The sequence below is a fragment of the Dermacentor albipictus genome, unplaced genomic scaffold (assembly GCF_038994185.2).
Source record: "Dermacentor albipictus isolate Rhodes 1998 colony unplaced genomic scaffold, USDA_Dalb.pri_finalv2 scaffold_22, whole genome shotgun sequence".
In the NCBI taxonomy this organism is placed as follows: domain Eukaryota; kingdom Metazoa; phylum Arthropoda; class Arachnida; order Ixodida; family Ixodidae; genus Dermacentor; species Dermacentor albipictus.
In genome coordinates this window covers 633887-656910 of record NW_027225576.1, presented here as the reverse complement: position 1 = coordinate 656910, position 23024 = coordinate 633887, and the positions used below count along the sequence as shown (strand labels likewise).

Genomic DNA, 23024 nt, shown 5'->3' with positions numbered 1-23024 from the left:
GCGCGACAAATCGCAGAAGTCCGACTCACCGTGACCGGGTAGCGAGCGAACATGTTTGCCCCTTGCTGGATCCCAACGCCTGGTTGTTCGTGTGCACGGTCACGCGAACGGTGACTCTTTCACACAAGGCCTCACGAGACGGTCTTGCAGAAGCATGGATCGGTGCACGCGTGGCACGTCCGCGCTGCTTGCCGTCCCAAACCAAAGAGGAAGCGTGTTCTCCCTTGCGCCCCCAAGTAACCCTGCCGTGAGGCGGCGTTCGCAGTGCAACACTTGCGCCATCTCTCGCATGGCCTGGGGCCCGCGGCGAAGCCGCAATGCAGGAGACGGAAGCTATACAGGAAAAACAACATATCAGGGGACGTGCGACAGTCGCGCATCCCCACAAGACAAATGTGATAAGAGCTGTATTATGTGACCTATCATAACTGCGTGGTGCCAATACAGACAGGATATGCAGGGCATGTAGCGATGAGGACAGTAGCAATGGAATGATATCACCAGTGTACAGAGCGATGAATTCATTCTTGCTCTGTTACTGATAATCGAGAACTGCATCAATTAAAAAATGTGAGAAAAATTAAGAGAGAAATCATGTGTGAAGGAATACTACTCATCAAATCTATTGCAATTATTCTCAGACAGCATTCCCTCTTTTTTGCTTTTATTATTGGTGCATTTATATAGTACTGCTCACCTGCTGTTCCATGTGTTCCATCGACACATACACGATCAGTTCCAAGCCTCTTGAAAAGCTCCTGTTGTGGTATGGTCATGATGACTAGCATAAAATCTGTCATCCAAAAGGTCCTGATTTTTTTCTCTAAAAGAATGCCACTTTTTGGTGTTTAAAGAAGAGCAATAGGTTCTCCTTTTCACTATGCATCCTCTCAACCCAGAGTTGCACGCTCACATAGTCATTATCATGCAGCCGCTCGGTCTTTGAGACTCTGGCATACCCGCCGTGGTTGCTCAGTGGCTATGGTGTTAGGCTGCTGAGCACGAGGTCGCGGGATCGAATCCCGGCCACGGCGGCCGCATTTCGATGGGGGCGAAATGCGAAAACACCCGTGTACTTAGATTTAGGTGCACGTTAAAGAACCCCAGGTGGTCAAAATTTCCGGAGTCCCCCACTACGGCGTGCCTCATAATCAGAAAGTGGTTTTGGCACGTAAAACCCCATATATTATTATTATTATTAGACTCTGGCATCCCTCATTATGTTGCGGAGACCTCTGGCATCCCTCATTATGTTGCGGAGACCCTGCTTGCTCAACAGGTTAATGCGGTGCAATGTCTCATCCACGTTGGACCGCACATTATCCAGTACTGCATCAATGGACACGCCTTCTCGCAGCTTGTCTTGAGAGAGTAGAGAAAAAGTGTATATTAGTTGAAGCATAAGTAACTATTACCGAGCACGCAAGGAAGTGAAATGGGCACTGATGAATATTTTTAATATCATTATTTAGAATTCCTTTAATTGAATAATGAGTTACATTGCCTTACAAAAACCTTTTGCAATGGTGTGTGTTAAATAGTTCAAGCTGTCGCAATTTTTGTTCTTTTTAGGTCAGTTCTTTGCAAGGACATGGTGCTATGCAGCCTTCAGCTGCTGAAGAGGCAAGATTACATTTCTGAATTACACTACACGATTACATTACATTTGAAGAGGCAAGATTACATATTTAAGTGTTTCAATGTTTGGTGTCATTGATAAACCGTCATAGGGATTATCTGCACCAGTGCTATCAGGTACGTAAGTGAAGAAATTTATTGTGTGTACCAAGTTTACAGCTAGGCTGCCAATTTCATCCTTCACTGTTGGTAACCTTGTCCGCACAAAAGACATTACTGAAGCATTGTGAAAGCATTGCACTGGACTGGACATGTGAAGATTGTGGTTCATATCCTACCCAGGGCAAAAATGTCTTCCACTTTTATTTCCTTTACTAAATATTGCCGTTATTTACAATTTCTATCCTTCAGTTAGAACTTCATTTTCCAATTACATTCCATAGCAGAAGTTATTGCCACTTCCATAGTGGCATGCCACCATAGAAGGGCAAAACAGAGTCGGCAATCGAAAACGTGCAGCATTTCCAGATTAACTTAAATATAAACATCACTGTTACTGACTGCATTGATGGACATAATTTGATTAATGTCAATATAAAAATTTTCAATTAAAGCTTTCAGCAATTATTTATAGAGTTGATTTATCAGTCACTCATCCATATTTACGGAGCAGACACACCTGTGAACGTATGCTTTGAAGGCTACGCAGTCATGTGGGTTTTTGAGTTAAAGGTATTATTTCAGTCAAGTAGAGTACTGACTGGACACTTGAAGCTGTTTTACAAGTTCATGTCTAATACCCAGGGTGTCTACCAAGTTGACATTTCCAAATTCCCTGAGTTTTCCAGGTTTTCCCCGAGTGCCATAGCAAATTTCCCTGAGTGATGCAGAACTATGTTTTATATCAACACGGGCTGAAACCATATCACCTGATGCTGTCACTCTCTAGTAAGCACATGAAAAAAAAAGCAACTTAATCCAATTTGAATACTAAGGAGCAGTGTTTATGTTATTCAAAAAGAGAATAGACGGCAGGGGTTATTAAAATGCACAGCAAATAAAGTGTCTTCGAAAACAATTGCAAATAGGGTCGGACATCATCAAATACGAATAAAAAGGAGATGCATACAAAGGCCAATATTTTCTAATATGAGCTATTTCTATCAACTGATACCAACCTCAGTGGCATGAGGCCCGAACTCTCACAATTGAGATTCTGTCTCAACAGCTCGTAAGTCAACCTCAACAGTCCTGACATACTCTCAGCCCGCGCACAACGCCCGAGTGTTGTGTTGCACTGCTTCAAAGAGTGTATTTTGGTTTGGATGAGAGACACCTGCATCTCGGCATCAGCCAAAACTTTACTTTTTGAGCTCGAGCTCTTTCAAAACGGCGGCAACAAGCTTCCTTTCTCGTTTATTCCTCAATGCGTAGGTCACTTCTGTTCTTGTCCGCCCCAAGGACCATTTGAAGCATCTTAATCAGTTGCACAGTCCACGACCGATTTTTCGAGCTCCCTAGGGGCTGCGAAAACGTCTGAAAAATCGGCCAGTTGGAAAAAAATAAATGCGTGTCATTTACTGCCCTTAGGGGCTCAAACCGCCACAGGCACGTTCGAAAACGCTCTGAAGGCCTGTCGGTACACATATTAGGCATACCTGTGCTCGTACTGTGACAGGAAATGCCGGGTGCCCGCGTGCGTAATTAAGATATACATACTGTATTCCGTGGCAATAGCCCCTTCCCACGCTTGTTATGCTTCATTGCAATACTTTTCCGTAAGCTTTACCGAGTAACATTTCTGTACAGAGGCGAAGCTGACTTTCACGAACCGGCATTATGCAATGCACCGTGTTTTCCAAGTTTCTAAGCCAATCGCAAGGACCACAAAGGTGGAGTCCGTGCCATTGCTGACAGCAGCGAATTCTTTCAATAAAAAGTTCGGCACCTAATGGCAAGAAGCTTCGTAGCGAACTTCGAAGCAGCTAGGCCTAGCGTTGCCGCAGTGGTGGCAACGGGTACCAGCGGATCTGCGTGCGAGTGCCGGTTCGAGGCGGCGAAGTAATCAAAACGGCAGCGGTGGTGCCTTTGATTAATGCCGTTTCGAACCTGCGGTCGCGGCAAAACGTCCGGAAAATCGGACGGCAAGGAGTTCTTACGTCGGAAATTTCACACGTTCTGATAAGTTGACACTATGGGGTACGAGGTGGCGCCGCAAAGCCGTCCAAATTATCAGGAATCCGGAAAGTCGCTCGTTGACTGTACACTGGCAACTCCTCCTGCCAACGACAGGGCGTCAAAGACGATTCATTACGATTCATGTCTGCTACTCGAGCCAGCATTACCGCGACTTTCGACCCTTTCAATAAAATTGCCGCTAATTTTCCCTGATAGAGGCCCAAATTCCCCGAGTTTTCCCTGACTTTTTCCAGACTACTCAAAATCCCTGAGAATTCCCGGTTTTCCCGGTTGGTAGACACCCTGAATACCCCTGTCACACGGCAGATCTAATGTCATTTACAACGAATGACATTTCCTGATAATGCCATTTCTTTGGTGTCACACGGTAAAACGTAAGGACATTTTCGAAAATGACATTTACAAACAAATGAGTTCGCCAAACTCATTTGCATTCGTTTGGAACTGAATGTGTATCCTCGACACCACAAGTTTACCAGTGTTTTGCAAACAGTACATGCTTCTTTTTTGTTTTAACAAGAAATAACTGTTAATCTATCCATTTTATTACCTAATTATTGCTTTAACGACATTAAAGTCCATCACGTGCGTAAATTCAGAAAACTACTCTCAGTTTAGTGACCAGACAGCCCTCTTTCGCTGCAGCAGTTGTGTTGGTTCTCACCGGAGCATCGGCCGCGACCACTTCAATTGACTTGGCGTAAAAGCGTGCGCGTGTTTTCCTGTGGCACGCTCCAAGAATGAGGATATTAGAAGCTCGCATGCACATCAGAACGGCGATGACATGCAACTGCCCTTCTCTTACCACTTTAGCAGATGTAGCGGACGCACGTATCGTTCTCTTCGCCCTGTTGCTTGCCTTAGCTGGACTCGACTTCGTTGGCAATGTCGACAAGTTAGTGATCAAACGCTACGGTTTGAAAGCAACGATCACATATTCTAGTGGAATTTAGCATATTGGAAAATAATTATTGGACAAAAGTGGGTTTGAGGCGTGTCTTTTTTTTACTATCGTCATTGTCATCATTTTCAAATGACAGTTTTCGCCGTGTGACAGCGCACTGTGATAATGACATTAATCGCAAGAAATGTCATTTGTTGGAAATGACATTAGATTTGCCGTGTGACGGGGTATAAGCCTAATTATCGTGACCGTTCCAATCATGTTTTATTCACATAGCTGATTCATGAGCATTCAAAATATTTAGGTACCATAGGTGCCACTATTCTTTTCATATTCGTCCAAGCGTATTATACAACAGTGTAACTTATATATGCAAGACCAACATGAGACATTCTTTTTCTCCAGCAATGTGCTTGCAGTTTATTTTGCCTGCTAGAATGTGCGGCTCATGAAAATTTTTTTTACTGAAGTTTAGTGCCCTGAAATGGGTAAGTACGACATTTTAGGATAAGTGTATAAACATGCACAATCGCATTTCACGATGCTGACCCAAGTTAAGATAGATGCATCTTATACAATGAGTTATATACACATATTTTTTCTTTGAAGGTTGTGAAAAGAGGGGGAAAGGGGGTGACTTGTACAACAGTTCAAATTATAGTCCAGAAAGTATGGCACATGGTTTGTGAGCCCTACATATGGTAGAGTAAAATACAACTTGAGCTGATGAAAGTTTCACATGGAAAGCACATCTGCTGTGGATGACCTACAGTAGTGGTGAGAGGTCGCAGTTTCATCAATGTCTGTAATACTTGCACATCAGTTTCAGCAAAATGGCAGACATAATTATGTACAATGCACCTTAAGTAATCCCAAGTGGAAATTATTCCAGCTTACTGCTATTTTGAGACATTGAATCCCACTAGGATCATAAGTCATACCAATCCAGTTAACTGCAAGCCTGAAAAATAAAGCAGAAAGAGAAAAAGCCACAGTCTGCTGCGTGGCCTACAGTGCACCAGGAGGCACTACACCTTCCTGCTTGGTACATGAAGTGATGCAAACAAGTATAAAATAACTAAAGTCGTTGCCTGCAATAAGAATAGCCATATAGGTCAAATATAGGCCACTGGCTGTGCCAAGTATTTGTTACCACTGTGAAATTGGAGAACGGTTCCCTTTTTTCTCTCTCTCTCTGAACTCTTCAGGCATTGATACAATGTAGCAAAATGATAAACATGTTTATGATGTCTTTAACTATAATGCCCTGCAGTCAGTAAAGGTGGCCTCGAATTATGTGGAAATCATGAATTTCAAATGCACTAACATGTGCTCCAATTTCATTGCATGGTCTGGCATGAGTATTGCCTTGTATTTGGGATGTTGAAAACTCAACAACCACTCTTTATGTATTATAAAGCAGAGCAAAAGCGGTTTCTTACCAGCAATAGCAGTTCTTTCCGACTTGGACAGAAAAACACGACCCAGTTCAAAGTCGTGGCCTCTGTGCTTGAATTGGAAAACCACATACATACCTGTGTTGTCTTCAGTCACAGCCATTGCCGCAAAACATCTTTTTCCACACTTAACACTTGAAGGCCGCTTCAGCTTTTGTTTACTTGTAGCTGTGGAAAAAGATAACCTGGTGGTTTATTCTAACTTAAGCACTGGACTTCCAGCACATGCTTAATGGTGGTTCTACTACACCATTTACACCATTTAGCTACTATTCAACTTGCCTGAAACCTGGCTACGTGAACGGCGCAAAGGTGCGGTATTTTCACGCTTTCAGGGCAACGCAGCGTTTTCAGCAGGGGTATGAGAAGAAGACTTAAATATAGGAAACAAATAGTGAACGTGCAAGTAATTCAGTTTGAGATGGATCATCTACTAGACTTTTCAAATATTGAGTAATATTTGCAGTAATGCAATGGATTGCCTGAGGTCAATGCATTGCATGCAGCATTTCAAGGGCACTTGGTTTGTCTCTAAACAAGAACACAAAACAAATCTGCGTTTTTACATGCCAATACCATGATCTGATTATCAGGCATGCCTCTCTCAGTAAAAATTCGTCCTGGCTGTCAACACCAATCGAAGCAATTACTATATGCAATGCTAACAGGGTACGGTGACAAAAGCAGCATTCATAGCAAGCACAATGGCATGCGCTAAGACCCATTGACCACTGGAAGGCACACAGTTTGCATTGCATACATGTGTTCTTGCACGTGGTTCAGAACTGTATGGCAATTTGTGATCCTTTAAGTACAGAAACTAACTTCTGTGCACACTTGTGATGGTTGTTGACTTGTGAAAAGAGGGGGAGGTTACTTGTGCCAGGTTCAAATTATTGTCTGGAAAATATCGTATATGGTTTGTGAGCCCTGCATATAGTAGAATAATATGCAAGTAAAAGTGATGAAAGCTTCACATGGAAAGCAGATCTGCTGTGATCTTATGCACTCATACAGCAGTGATTCATCAGTTATCAAAAACCCGTACGAATGATCTCGGAAACAATCGCCAATCGTACCAATATATTAACACCAAGCTTCCGGCGACTGCTTGCAGCCCATATCACAATCAACAAAAGCTAATTTCATGGCACAGTACCCTGACCATTGGCCCTAATCAGCACCGCTTCATCAGGTCGGTTGGGTATCAGCAACTAAAGCTACAGTTAGCTGATGAATCGACTCATATCTATTTGCAGAGGCCAGCAAACCACCTTGTAACAAAAGAGTGCATGGAATGGTAGCAATGTTGTTTGTGTCCACCACTGCCATCTTTGCATCCATTTGTGCTATGGCCCCTCCTTCTGGACGCCGTTCATAGCCTCGCGGCAGTCTCTTGTCGAGCTTCTTGCATTGTTATCGGGTGTAATACACTTGTGCATATGCCATAGTGCATATGAAAGCACATGCGTCATTTGCAATGCACATAAGACATTCACCTTCACTTCTTTTGTTATGTGTGACAGAGCGAATTGTTTTAGTGCAGTTGTAATTTCTTGCCTCTCCGACGCCTAGGCACACAGCTGCTTTCATTAGCCCACAAACCTTTTATTTAATTATTTACAAAGGCTTTCTACCTACTTAAATAAAAGTACTTGCAACATACTGGCATGGTACCAATTGGCTGGTTCTGGGTGTTAAAATTTTCTTAAATGTGTAAGCATCTCTATGCTTACCAAACGTCCATCACGCAAGATAAAAATGTGGGCCGATCCCAGAGATAGTGCAATACTGGGCCGACCCACGGCGGAGGTGAACAGCCTTCAAGCACTCAACAAAGTGAAAAGTGCATACAATATAGATAGAGCATGCAGCAGCGAGTGGCTTTACCTTTGTTCTGCCTGTCGCTACCACGAGATCGAAGCAGCGCTCGCAAATCTCTCAGCACACACCGCACCGTGCCCCTTTCGCAGATCGCTTTCAAGATATGGGCCCGCTCTTCAAGGCAAAGCGACGAGAACACGGCGTTCAAGATATGGTCCACGCAGCGCATAATGGTTTGACGTAGATGGATAAGGCACTAAAGAGCAGTATCAGCTTGTAATGATCAGAACGTCACCAGCACACCTGGTGCTGCCGTCTGCAGCAGTCCGTGTTGCTGCGACGCTGCTGTTTATACCGGTCATATTAACTTCCATAACACTTTTTTTTGTTCAGGTACTCTAAAGAGCCCAGGAGGCATAGGGGTGGGGGATGTTACGATTGGCCAGCGGGGATAGTGACCTTCTGGCTTCGCTGCAATGAATCGCTTCGTGAAGCCAACAATACGCCCCCTTCGAATAGCCCTTCGGAGCCAGTAAGGCTAGACACGTTTGGTGGACAGGATTGTTAGCTGGTTCGCTGTCACCTTCAGGGACCAATTGGAGCAAGAAAACTCCTGGAAATGTTTGTTCTATGGCGTTCCCCCATGTACTCTGGTAAAAGTCACAGTCATGACAGATTTAGCAGCTAACTGCAGAGTCAGCTCAGGAACCAAGACGTGCCAGCTTGAGTCAAGCGTGACAACACCTGTCTATGAGGCCCCGCTCATTTTGGTGTGTTCAGTAAAACAAAAGTGCAAGAGAGTGTGTGAACCTTCGCCCTCAAAGGCGGGTACTTCGACGACTTTGGACGCTTTGGTTGGATGAAGGTTGGATGGCAGCTTTCCCTGGCCTAGGGATCTAGTAAGGACAGAGAGTGTAAGCATTTTCGGCTGTTCAGTGTGCGTTTCAGTCATGCTAGACTGATCAGATGTAATGTTCTCCACCCTTCATGTAGATATTGTAAATAAATCCCCTACTCCTCATTCTTAATGAGAACAAGTTCCTCCCTTCAACAACATCCTTAGCATGAATGAGTCGAACAATGGTATGGGCCAGGTACCCTTTTCATGGCAGACACCAACTCTTACAGGGATTACAATGAAAGGAGCAAAAAATACCAAAAGTACACAACTAAACAAGAAATATGAATTGGAACAACATGAATTAGTGCAAAAAATGACTTATTACAAGGTATATAAAGTGTGTGAAAAAAACATAGTAATGACAAGGTTCAAGGTTCCTAATATACTTGACTTATCACAATGAGCTGTTTCACATTACAAAACAATGGAAAAAAATTTAAGTATAGATTCCTAAACAGGAAAGCAAAATTGCATATTAAATAAGAACATCAAGAAATGCAACTGGAACAGAACAGCATGGTAAGAGGTAGTTCAGATATCTAGGAACAACTTCAAATTATGTACAAATGAATCGTGTCAGATCGCGAGGAGGAGAGGTGAGTGGAAAAACGGATTAGTGTGGGCGAAGATGGGTGCGATTTTAAGTTGGTGATCAAGCCGTCAAGACACGCGTCACAAGCTAGTCTGATATTTAGAGTAACGTGGGACAACCGATTGGAGTAAAGTTTATGAAAGAAGGACAATATTGTCAGAAGCCTGCGTATATTGAGAGGAGCTAAATTAATTTAATATTTTATTTCCGTAACTCTAGATGTATGTGAGTAGTTTCTTGTGATGAAGCGAGCAACCTTATTTTGCAAGGACTAGTTTGTGTTCGAGGTAGGCCTCGACACAAACTAGAGTCAGAGTCAAGTAAGCGAGAAATTTTGTCTTGGAGTTAGCCGAGTGCAAATAGTGCCTTATGAAGCCAAGTGATCTGGTTGCTTTAGTAGAGTTTGCCGTTTTTACACTCTGCTAAGCAGCTGAGCGGAAGCACGAATGCACATGCGCCCTCCACTTAGGTGCAAGCGGGCTGGCGGAGTCAGAAACACGGTCCGCTTACAAGCTGCCTGAGCAGAAGGTTGCTGCCATTTTTTCCTAGCAAGGGTGGTCGATGCACACACCCACTCTGGCTCGTGCATCGAGGCACCTTGCCTGTCTTGCTCTTTACAAGATAGATTTGCACAGACGAAGACTTATGTCTGCTAGAAGGTGCGCATGCCGACCCATTTGAAAACCTCGCAGCGCGGGAGTATGTGATGCACGCTGTGCAGCACGTTAGCATCAGAAAGGACCAGATTGGATGCAAAATGCAAGCTCGCTGGCTATCACGTGGGATTCCCCAAGATGCATTCCAAGATGGGGTTTATTTTCCATTGGATAAAATGGACCGGTAACGCATTACAAGTTCATGTTTAGATGCTTTATGGACAAATAAGCTATATGTTTTCGTTTTACTTATTAAAAGTTTTACTTATAAGTTGCCAATTATGTAAATTTCATAAGTTGCCGAAAAGATGCCGATTATGTAAGTTTCATCTTTCCAATAACGTAAATTTCTATGAGAATAAACAATGTTGTCTTTTTCTAAAATTGATGGGAACCTTATTTCTGGATCAACCCTCGTATGTCTATCATGTCATTAACATAAATGTCGAAGGGGACCTAAAATGCTGCCCTGTGGGACACCTAACAATATTGCCCTGTCGAAGGAAATACTATTTCCAATGACAATGTATTGCCTGCAATCAAGCAGATACGAACACAACAAAATGTGTCATTCCGTGTACACCGTTGGCAGCGAACTCTGTTAATAAAATCTTGTGTTGCATTGTCAAAAGCCTTGCTGTAGTCAATAAATATCCGGACTACTAGGTTTCATTTTTCTAGCTTCTTGATTAACGCCTGCTGAACAAGCAGTGCAGTTTCGGTAGAGCAGGTCATCAAAGCTGTTTCTCCATCGCCAGGGTTCGTGTCATGCTCTCCAACCATGATTCCTCACTCCTTTGTGCCCTCCAGAGGGGCACGGTCATGGACCCCCAAACAAGGGGCTTAAATCACCAGAGCAATTAAATTGAAATTTTTTGCTTTTAAGATGCTTCAATGCAATACATTGCATAAGCTTCCCTGCTTAACTCAACTGTAATGCGGCAGAGGTGACTTAAGGAACACTTTCTAGACATGCCAAACAATATGTGCATTCTGGTCGGAACTACACCTGACTTAACATTCCGACACATCGGCATATGGATGGCCCTTGTGCAGTTTAAGAGCACGAATATGCATGCTGGTTGTGGCTTGAGGAAATGTGATTGCTTAAACAAGTTTCAATGCCAATGCCCTAGACTGAGCTTCACCGCAATGCAGTTGTGTTATGCACTGGAGCTTCTGTGATGTATTGCGGTCCATCACTGCAGCAACGTCAGAACCAACTTTTAATGGGTGTCAGGTGAGTTATTAGAAGTCTCGGTGCTCATATTGTGACAGATGACGGCACATGTGCGCATGTATAGCCGGGAACATGTGCAAGGCTGTGTTGCAGTCTCGTATACGGAGCTTGCATATGGGCGAAGCAAGGGCCCAAATCACCACAACCCTGCCGGAAATAGCCCTAAATCCCTGCCTGTACACTTCTTAAGGGTCTCGGTGCTTTTACCATAACCGGAGATTGCACATATAATAGTATATTTTCAAAACTTAGCTCATTGGAACATCTTCCTGTTCATGCTACGCACACAAAAATGAGGAATAAGAGAAAAATTATGCAGATCCCACACCCTGTGGGAATTGATGTAAATGAAGCTTTCCATGCTGGATGCTCTGATTGACGATAATTAGCAGTGTTGACGGCTAAAGCTTAATTTCTTCAACATTTAGGCTAACATGAGATTGGCGAATTGATGTTAAACGTTACCTTGTGGGCACCACTGCTGTTTGCCTGCGCAATAGGCAGAACACACAGGGAGGGGTGTTTGCATGAGGCATTGTTGTGGGCCATATCTTATAACTCCTGAGAAGGTTGAGTGTTGTCATTTCCTCATATGGCACATCGCGTTATGGCGGAAGTATTAAACTTGGATTGTGGGGCTGTACGTGCCAAAACGACACTCAGATTATGAAGCACAGCATAGTGGCAGACTCCAGATTAATTTTGACACCGTGATGTTCATTAATGTGTCCCAAAATCTAAGTGCACATGGGTTTTCTATTTCACCCCTGTCGAAATGTGGCTCCCGCGATTGGGATCAAATCCATGACCTCTCGCAATGCCATAGCAGCAGAGCTAATGCGGCGGGCACAGAAGTGCGTTTGCGGTGCGTTTTAATTAATGCGGCTCTGCTTCTGCACGCCCTGTGTGAGTTGCTCGCTTGACATATTTGCATGGTGTTTATTTTTTCAGAAATAGCAGCAACATATTGCACTGTGCCTTGAACATAAGCACCCCGCAACCGCTGTTGTATGTTAGTGGAGTTTCCTTGCCTTCTCACGTCACTTCCCCCATCTTATATGGGAACTGCCTCTTCTCCCTCTTCTCTCTACAGTTCTATCTGTGTCCCCTCTGGCCTCGCACGTAAGCATTGCAGTTTCTTCAGTGCTTCCGAAAGGAGTCACGGATAATTGCAGCTGTCAGGTGGCTAATGTGACAACGGCCAGGGAGCTCCAGAGGGCATTGTGCACATTCGATGCGGTGGGGTGAAAACAAGCTTCTCCCATCTCCTTTCCTCTCTTACTTGTGCCTGTCATGTATATACACACTCTGAACACCCCCCTCCCCCCTCCGACGTGGTGTGTGTGACATCAGCAGCTGGAGTGGGAAAGTGAAAGGAAGAGACAAAGAAAGCTTCACTTTAAAACAAAATGCGTAAAGGTTTCTATGCTTACCCAATGAAAAAACTCGTCCGTCACGTAAGATGATTGCTTTCAAGATAAGGCCCGCATGAGCGAGCGAATTGTAAGATCGGGCCTGTGCAGCCGCGCCATAAGCAGCGGCCGCTAATGTACAGTTGATAATGGTTTGCATCGAGAGGAGGCAGCATCATTGACATCTACGTATGACGTCTATCTAACGTGACACTGTTCAATTACGTCACGTAGAACAGCACGCATTGGCCAATGCTCATCTTCCATGAAGCAGCAACATCATCGAAACGCACCATGATGTAAAAGGAGTGAAGAGTGCTACTACTGGCCTCTGCTTCATACTCATGCTGGTCTTGGTTTAACATTTTGGTGTTGCATCTGCGCTTCTCCATTTCATGATTTTTTCGTGGCATTTCTCGCAATTATATGAAACGCAGCAGCATATGACGACAAAACAGTAGGTGATCAGTAGCAAATGCTTATGCATCATTTAGATAACTCCGACAGGATACTCTGCATGTAATTTTATCTTTTTCCACTTTCAGTATGCTTCAGCGCTATGGTATGCTTGACCGCGTAACCTTGCTATGTCCAGTGTTTGTGACCCTTTCCCACTGTTGGTATACAGTGAAAGCTCGTTAATTCGAACTTCAATAATTCGAATTTATGGATAATTAGAACTGTACGATCTGGTCCGACCAAGCTTCACAGAAGTCTATGTATAAAAAAGTCCGTTAATTCGAACGCGAGAAGGTTCCTTCACGGATAATTCGAACTATGCTCGCCTGGCACATGGCCAGAGAAATGCGCCTACTGCCTACACACAAGGCTGTATTGCCTCCGAAACGAAGAGAACAGCGAGAGAAGGCAAAATGGGAAAAAAATCTAACCGACGCGGGGTCAGCCAGAAGGCAACGGCGGCTGCCGTCTCTCCGTTCTACGTAACCTCCGAGACTTCTTGCCCATTGCGAATCTCGGAGACTTTGCAAATCTTGTACAGCTGCTAATGTTGTGCGGAGATGGCACGGCAAGCTCCAAAACACAGCGAATAAAGCACGTCGCAGCTGCGCTTGCAATCAAGAACCAACGAATCAGGGCCTTCGCCACCTTCACATGTTCAGCGTCTTTGTCTCGGCAGTCTTCATCGGTTGTGCACCTCTGTTTTCAGCTTAGGAGTATCGGCCGTCGCGATTCATTGTGATGGTGTTAAGCCTCGGCTAACGTTCGTTTCGGTGGACATCGGTGGTGTGGCACAGTCGGACCCAGAGCTTCGACTTGAAGATGGCGTGTGGCCATTTGGCGTGTGCCGCGGCACACGCCAAATTTCTGACATGCCCTACTGCTTCCAAATCGCAGTGTACTGTTGCTCTCCTTCACTTTCGTTAGTTCGAACTTTGGTTAATTCGAACTGAAGCGGCTTCCCCTCGTGGTTCGAATTAACGAGCTTTTACTGTACTTCATCACAATGCTAAGTGCATGGTTGAATGCGTAACACCACTGTATTGGGATGAAGCTAACTTATGGGTCTGACATTAGACAGCTTTAATTTAGCGTACGCAACTATAGCGTATGCTATACGCTATAGTATATATAGCGTATGCTAAGCAGCACACATTTTTTTTAGTTTTAGTTGGCCTGTGAGATGTTCAGATCTCAGAGGCCATGTGCCGTCATTGCAGCTATCTCCCTACTGTAGCTATAGGTGGTGCTAACATGTCGGATGTTTCTTTCGTTAGGCTTCGACTCACTCGAAACGAGAAGCGATCTCGAAAACACCACAAGGTTATCCATAATACTCTGTCATCGAAGCACCCTGAGACTAAGCGAAAGCCATTTACACAGTCAGTTGCTAAGAACGAAATCCATTTACAAAAGCAACGCCAAATTCAATTCGATCAAAGCTGGCAGCCGGGGCCGCCGCCATGTTTCACGCCAATTCCGCAAACCACACAAAGACGCTAATGCTCAATCTGAGAAACAGTGTGTGTACGCTATACGCAATGGGTCGTTTAGCATTCTGCGCATGCACAGTGATGTATGCTAAACTAAAACTGTCTATTATGCAGCACATTTTAGATGCTTGCTGGTTTTAAAGTCCAAAAGCTGAGATACAACAGCGTCACACACTATCACGTGAGGAAAACGAACCGCGGCATGCAGCAAGTAGCGTCAGCATAAGCACTAGATTACAATCGAACAGCTCTAGAATGAAGACCACAATTAATTTGCCTGTAAAAAAAAGAAACCAATGCATCCCTGGTGGCTGATTTACGTTTACAAAACGAATGCCGCACCAGTGCCACCACTGCCCCGCGAAGATGTCACCAGGGTAAGCTGTGCGCTAGCGCTAACAGCAGTGTATTTGAAGAGCGTGCTGATATTACTAGTGCTGTTGCTCTGCCCCAGGATTCACTCACCTCATATGCTACTTGTTGTAACGGATCAATGGCTGACGAATGCATGGATAGGCCGCGAATGTCAACGAAGGCGACCAAAAATTTTGCAGCAAGGGAGGCTTGGGGCACTAGACAATCGGGGGCTTTGCTTTGCATGGTTCCTGCATTTGGTTGGAGAGCAAGCTGGGAACCTCAATGGAGCACAGGGTGGCTACAGTAGAACATGCTGTCAGGGATATTTTGCAGAGAAAGATTAGCGGTCTATTTCATTAAGTCTCTCTTGAATTCTTGTTAAAGATTTTCTTTTGTTGAAAGTGCTTAGCTATTGTGAGCAGTGAGCTGCGCAACCTTTAAAACAAAGTGACCTGCATAGCGAAGGATTTTGAAGGTGCGAGCACTTTGTTAAAAAGGCTTTGACTACATAGATACATTCAGAGCAGCGCTTTCTGCCCTTTAGCCCATGCAGAATTTGTAGGTCCTATTTGCGTCACCGGGATCTGCCGATGTACTGCAGTGAAGCCTTTAATATGTGTCCCAATGTCCAATGCTGCGGAGTTCAATATATCCATTTAATGTCTGAGCAAGTTTGATGTATGAAGTTTCATATACATGTAATTCTCTTGGTGATTCACCACCTGTTATTTAAGCAATAATTCTATTTATAATTGTTTCATATAACAAGGTTCAATTGTAATGAATTATTGCTATATGACATTCTTCCCATTATTATAACTAATACTCTCAAGCTTGGAACCTCCAAGCTTCCTCATACAGTTGGCCAATGTGACAGTACACCTGACACAACAAGCCATGTCGTACACTTACTCTGTGCATATTCACAGCCCATGCAAGCTTGTGCTGAAAGCTTGTTGCTGCTTGCAGAGGTAAACATTTCACTTGACTGTTGTAATGATCTCGCTGACTATGTCATGGAATAAACAGTTACTCCACAATAAAACATAGTATGAGACCATTTTGTAAACATGAGTTTGAAGTAAAACTGTGCCATGCATCATTGAAAAAGGAAAACAACATTACAGGGATGAGCATAGTTATCGTGGGCTTGTCTCTATAGCTTTTATGTCTTGCTTTGTCCACATTATGCTGCACAGTTTTAGTTGAAGCGGTTATTGGCTGGCAGACGTCTTCCCATCATGTTACTATGAGTTTTGATGAAAGCAGTCTTGGCCAGCCTCTCTACCCCTAGTTCTCTGGCTTAGGTGCTGGTGCCTCCAGTAGTTCAGATTTGAATGGGTGCAAATTAATTTTCCCTCTCAGTGAAATCATACCAACTTTCCCAGGTTACCGGGCTTCTACAATTCCTCCTAAGTTGGACTTGTTCAACAGCTTTACCGAGTACTTTAAGTAGGCAGTGTATTCTATGTCGTAGGGCAAACAGAAAATTAGCATAAGCACTCTTGCTTTCAGGCTGCCATAGACTTCGAGTTGAAAGTGCAGTCCAGATCAACATGTCCGACCTTGATCCCTCCAGTCTATGTGCCAGCCTTCCCTATGAGCCAATACTTGTGCAGGTGAACATACCTTCTTTGTTCCATGCAAAACATTTTGTTAACTGTTTCCAGGAAAAAGTAGTTCAAGCATAAATGGCTAACACATGCTCTTCATACCAGGTTGCCATGGATAATGGAGACGATAGGAAAGTACAGGCCAGCGTCGCTGTCCCAGATCCATCCGTCAGCTTCTCTGTCACAGGTCCATGTGTCCTAACTGCTGGTCTTCAATGGGAGTTGACACTGTCTCCTTCTATAAGGGCATTTTCTGACACGCTCTTCTGTGGGAGAATGCCCCATTCATAAAAAGAAACAACAAAGATTGGACACGAAATGGTGCAGCTAATAAAAAAATTACTTGCTGGGTTCGCCACCGGGCCATACGCGTCGGCGCTCGTGACTCGACAAAAAGCAGCCGCAGCGGCACGCGCAAGCTCAGGCTTCACATAGTTTCGCGCCCATCGCGAGAGAGGCACCTCACGGCTACATTCGGATATTGCCGGCGCACAAGGAGGAAGTGCAGAAACATGCACGCTTGCAGTCTCGGAGGGATGCGCATGCGTGCAAACTTGATACCGTGGGTGCACAGCTAGAAGGGGAGAAGGGTCATTTTGCCACACGCTCGCGCACCCTGTAATATTTTGTGGGCGAGTGTACATACTAGACATATTGTCTGTAGTGCTTATTTTTGAAATGTGATCTTTTGGGACATATAATACATATAATATGCATCTTGGCTTTGTTGTGCATTAAGAATTTATTTTATAAATACTATGTAATTATCTGAAAAGATTAATGTTTCTTTAGATTTCACACATTTCTTTTGCTACATTGTAAATGTATATCCTGATAGATTAGTGTTTTGTATGTTATGCGTTTGCCGATAGGAGACTTACTGCTGCCATGCAAGGGCCTTCAGGCACATTAAAGCTGTATGTTGTAGCTTTTCGCCTGGAGGACACCCAACAAAGTTTGTTGGAAATAAAACCATTTCTGGTATGATAAGTCGAAAATTCTATTTGAAGTCGCTGCCTCTAGACCCTTCGTGCCAACCGCCATTTTGGCAAGGCTGTGTGATGTCTGGGAATAAGGCTGCTTCGATGGATTTCAAGACCAGATAGCAGCCTTCCTTCGCACACTCTAGCACCAAAAAGGGCAGCACAGGTGTCAGTGTTACTTGTGCTACAATTCCTTCACTTGTGCTATAAATAGCAGCAGCAAACTGCCAAGATGCAAAAGCAAAACAATGAATGAGGGCCATAACGTATTTCCCAGCTCCTGAAATCAGTTCCAGTGTTTGCAGTAGGCAAAGGCATGGCCTTCAAGATCAGCTTCGATTACCAGTGGGAACAGTTTCCGAGAGTGCCAATTCATTTCATCAAGACTCAGTGTTGCCACACTGCTTTTGGTTCAAGTGTGGGGAAAAAAAATTGAAGTGAAAATTTTCTAACACATTGAATGCAGTCAAATTTTTTTTCTGTTATGCTTTCCTTTTATTTCAAAACAAAAAAAAACCCAAAAATCTAAGAAAACAAGAAGCAAAACAGAAAGAAAATTATCTCAGTATAGGGCGAACATCATTGCACAGTGTTGTGAAACCAGATGTGCATGCCTGTGAGGGTGATGATTGGCCAAGTGTGTGCACTATACATTCATTGATGCTACAGGAACGCACTGTGCTGTTTGCGTTTCATTTGACGGTGATAGTACATCCACACAATGTAGCCACAGGGACAAGTGAGCAGTCAAGTGAAGCTTTTTGAGATCATGTTTAGTTGGATCATGCAAATAAAATGCATTAATTAATCATGTGCCATGGAAGATACAAGCACAAGTACACAAATTACTGTGCATGACAGGAGTGGCTGCGAAGATGTATAAGGCTCACACAAAGGACGGACAGCGGACAAGGGACGATGATATTTAACTAATTTTGCCAGGGAAAATGACTTAAAAGTTTGTGCATTAAGTACGAAGAAAATCCGAGGACACCTAAGCACTTCTTATGAGTTCTGAATACTTTAATGTCCAACTGAACGCCACTGAGCAGTCCGAGTTATGAACTCCTCGCGGGCAAGCGGGTACATTACGACGCTTGGCATATATTGATTTAGCCTTACCAAGGCACAATTAGAACACACACAAGAGCTTGAGTAGACAAGGAACAGGTGGTAACACAGGCTTGCTAGGGGGAAGGTGATGTGTTGTCGTAGCAATGCACTCTCCCCTCGCGAAGTAGCGCAGCAGCAGATGTTCCCATTCGCTCGCTTTCCTCCGCTGAGACACGAGCCAGCAAGTGCAAGCTAGCGTCATGAGCGCGCCTCGTGTGCTCACATGGCGTCACAGTCAACGGGAAATTAAGCACCGTTTTGCTGCTACGGATGCTGCCGGCTTTTTCACTGAAGGAACCATTTAACTCTTGCATAAAAAAAAAATCCTGTCACTGACCACATAATAAACAGCAATAAAGAAATTCCATTAAAAGTATTGCATCAAACTAGCTCGGAGCACGAAAAATTGACCAAAACTGTCAGGTTTGGCTGCTGAAAATTGATGTCTTGTAGCAAGGTTTAACGAGCACAAATGATATGCAAGGATACTCAGAATGATGCGAATGCTCAGATGCTAAGCTCTGCTCTTGTGCAGGAGCTTGGCAATGCAGCTGGCATAAATGCCAGTCTTCTGACTACTACACTGGTTTCATGAAAAGTAGGTTATTCTGGCAAGAGTATCACTGCAACATCACTGCACTACACTTTTACTTCACTGTGTCAGATAAACAAGTCAACAGACGTCTGAAGAGGTCCAACCACAATTCACAGCTGGAGAACAGGATAGCAACCATAGAATTTGGCGAGATTAGACAACAGGCAAAGAAGAGTGGACAAATGTTGGAGGTGAAAGCTGTTCTGTTTGACTGTGACGAGGTGTATTGGAGTCGTCAAGCAACAGGCAATAGCGATGGTGCTTCCTAGCGTGCCGATATTGTTCTGGCTTCAAGGCACATAATGGTGATTATTGCATTTTATAGTGTCCCATTCTTCTTTAGATGACAAAGTATTTAAATTTGTGTATTGGTTACATTTGCAGTGATGTCCAAAATCTAGATTTGTAGTGGGCAAATACTTAAAAATTAAGCTCAGTGGTTTTACATGCCAAAATCACTAAATGATGATGAGGGATGCAATAGTGAGAAACTCTGGATTAATTCTGAGCACCTGGGTTTAACGTGCACCCAATGCATGGTGCAGAGCATTTTTTGCATTTTGCCCCAATCGAAATGTGGCTGCAGGGGCTTGGATTTGATCTCACGGCCTTGGGCTTCGCAGCCAACACCAAAGCCACAGCACCAGTAACATTAAAACAAAGCAGTGATTTCATAAAGCGTGTAAGAGCACAACAGTTTTTAAGCATTGCTTCATGCTAAGGTCTAAGTCATAAGCTCGGTACTGTCACACAACAGCCACATTAACCAGATGAACAATGGGGATAAAATGCCAAATTAAGCTGCAAAATTATGAAGCAAAAGCCTTTGAAGCTGTGAAGTTCTTTAGGAACTTGGACGGTGCGGACATTTGGACATGCAAAGGATGCAGTCTTTGGAAACAACTTGCCAAGTTAATTAGTTGTTTTTTACCAAAGTAATATTTCATCACAAAGCAAATAGCTATAATTTCAATATGCTCCAAGATTGAATGCCCTATGATAAAGATTTCTAGTGCATTTCTAGCAAGTTATATGGCGCAACCAAAGGTAAGAGACATTTGATGCTAGTGTCCAATAAATTTCAGTTATTAGAAAGCACTCGTCCTGTGCCCTTTTGTGTGTCTTCCGTTATTTCCGCACTGATTAGTAAGTATGACGCTAGTGACTGCAATAGAATACGTGAAGGCCGAGAAAATAGCAATGGCAATGAAGAGCTATTGCTTGAACAACAACACCAAAAAAAAAGCTTAGGTGTAGCGACAAAGCAGAAAGGCAAGAGAAAGCAGCAGGCAAGATGTGGTGAGCAGGGGGGTGGGGTGTGGGGAGAAGTATTCTGTAAGAGCCCACCTAGGGGACTGTCCATTACGGCCGCTACTGATTGGCTAGGGCTGCTCGTCTCCTCCTCTCACAGCCGAATCCAATCAGCAGTGGCCGAAATAGACAGCCCACTAGGTGTACTCTTACAGAATACCCCCCCCCCCCCCCCCCCAGGAGAAAATGTTTAGATGGATTCTTGCCTTGTGAAGTGCAGCAACTGTTCTTTTTTTTTCTGTTCAGAGCAAACGTGAGTGAGACTGGAGATGTAATGGTGATATGAGGCTTTGATGTGGAGATAAGCTGTGGTCTGGGATGAAGCACAATTTTGGTCTCCAGCTGTGGATGAATTTCCAGGAGACCCTGCAGATAAAAAGTTTTTTTAGAAATTAACAATTCACGTATCTGGCGAAGGAAATCATTACAGTGAACATGCGGCATAAGCAATAGACAGCCAGGCACATATAGCAAAAGACAGTGCCACTGTAGATGAACGGCGACAGGGAAGAGCAACAAAAAGTGATCAAGCATGTGCAGGGAGAAGGGTACAGAAAAAGTACAAGGGATCACACAAAGGAGATCAGTTTGACAGTGACGACAAGAGCAGCACTTATGAGCACAAATTTCAGAAGAAAGTAGCAAATTAATTGGGTCATCAGTTGCCAAAGAGCAAGCATTTTCTGTCACAAATGCTACTGATGCCAAGCATCAGTCCTGGCGCTGTTAACGAAATGAAGGCGCAGTTGTGGCAAGAGATAGCAGCAGCAGGTGTCTCATAAAAATGGCAGTAACAGGCTGGTACACTTGGCTACAGTGAGCCAAGTGTACCAGCCTGTGCTTCTGGAAATCTGTCACCTATGTCGAGTTGAAATGTACTGCTAAAGTGGGTTTACGTCGGAAAGACTTTCTCGCCCGTACGGCGCTCGTGCCGAGTTGGTGATGACGGATTATTGATTTAATGAGCCATCTTTCGTCTCATTAAAAATGTTTTGTGTCTCTTCCCGGGAGAGGAGTAGGGGCCACACTGTAGACCAGGCATGCTCTCCTGGAGCAGTACCTTTGCTCGTGCAACACTTTTTGTACGCTGCTCTCTGACTTTTAAATGGAATATTTGAATGGTCCCCTTCGATATAAATAAAGGTTCTTCAGCAAAACCATGTGCAATAAATCGGTAAGCGGGAGCCGCAGAGCTAGCGAAACGGAAGCAAAGCAGGCAAGTCGGACGTACATTTAAATTAAATTATGGAGTTTTACGTGCCAAAACCACTTTCTGATTATGAGGCACGCCGTAGTGGAGGACTCCGGAAATTTCGACCACCTGGGGTTCTTTAACATGCACCTAAACTTAAGCACACGGGTGTTTTCGCATTTCGCCCCCATCGAAATGCGGCCGCCGTGGCCGGGATCGGATGTACATTTAGACAGAGCGTTATTATAAGCTCAGGTGCTCTCGTGAGGGCTCCGTTTGCCGGTGATGTATGCCGTCCTGTCGCAGTATTGGTAAAAATCCATTATATCGTCGGGACGAAAAAAGCACCCCGCCACTTCTATAACACCAGTCGGAACACTGCGGCCGCCATCACGATTCAGAGTGGTCTACGGCCATAAATTGCATAACGACTTTCGCTTTTCCCAGCTACAGGGTGCTAAATGTGTTTCGGCATGCAGACATGCATGTTCACGCGTATCTCTTGAAGGGTGCAGTATGCACCGATAACCAACACACGATGGACACGGTGTAATGCTTTGGCATTACGCCGTGGCCGTGGCATTACGCCGTGGCATTAAGTTATCCGATTGGTCCTCCATATCACAGGTTCACTGATCCCGTCGCACGTTCCGTATGTTACCAAAAAGCGCAACAAACCTACCGGCAACATCCAAGGAGACGCAGGAGGAAAACTTATGCACGACGCACGGCACGCACGGCTTCGTCAAGAAAGGAGACATTGATTTGAAGGAATCGCCAGCCGACACACGGCAAAATGCGCGCCTAGGGACAAACGCATATGAAACAAGCAAATCGGCTTCTCCTCCGTAGTACCTAGGCAAAGGGAGAAATTTCAGGCGCAAACGCCCCCAGATTTTCTCTCTCGCACCCGCTGAAACGACTAGCCAATCCCGTGAACTGGCGTTTCCTCTAATGACCGTCTCGTGGCTCAGCGCAACCGACGTAGCGTGACTGACCGCGAACGACGCTCGCCCGCGCGCCGATAACGTCGGACTATAAACGGGCCTTAATAAGTGAAGATATAAGGCCCGTTTATAGTCCGACGTTATCGGCGCGCGGGCGAGCGTCGTTCGTGGTCAGTTACGCTACGTCGGTTGCGCTGC

At 44.4% G+C, this 23024-nt stretch overlaps 1 protein-coding gene and 1 long non-coding RNA gene across 20 annotated transcripts in view; one reads left to right on the top strand and one right to left on the bottom strand.

Annotated features, from left to right (window-relative positions):
* Positions 1–23024, top strand: part of LOC135897083 (uncharacterized) — a 497858-nt gene that overhangs the window by 34470 nt on the left and 440364 nt on the right. For 8 of the 17 annotated variants that reach the window (XR_011509858.1, XR_011509857.1, XR_011509856.1 and 5 more), the window contains one exon: positions 1573–1736. The exons of 1 other annotated variant lie outside the window; for it this stretch is intronic. The gene's annotated coding sequence lies outside the window, so the exon portion shown is untranslated. Of the gene's footprint in view, positions 1–1572; positions 1737–3012; positions 4544–8111; positions 9371–12444; positions 12681–16587; positions 16727–16790; positions 16984–23024 lie in introns of those variants that run through there. 8 more of the 17 variants (XR_011509854.1, XM_070529442.1, XR_011509852.1 and 5 more) reach the window with 7 other exon arrangements.
* LOC139052358 (uncharacterized) lies at positions 67–22676 on the bottom strand. 3 transcript variants are annotated; one of them, XR_011509861.1, is made up of 6 exons: positions 22562–22676; positions 20894–21053; positions 6124–6306; positions 1234–1362; positions 698–948; positions 67–333 (listed from the first exon to the last, which is right to left on the bottom strand). It is a non-coding gene; the product is annotated as an uncharacterized lncRNA (long non-coding RNA). The 3 variants fall into 3 exon arrangements; XR_011509862.1 differs by having other exon boundaries at positions 698–1233; positions 1264–1362; XR_011509860.1 differs by lacking the exons at positions 67–333; positions 698–948; positions 1234–1362 and having other exon boundaries at positions 5211–6306.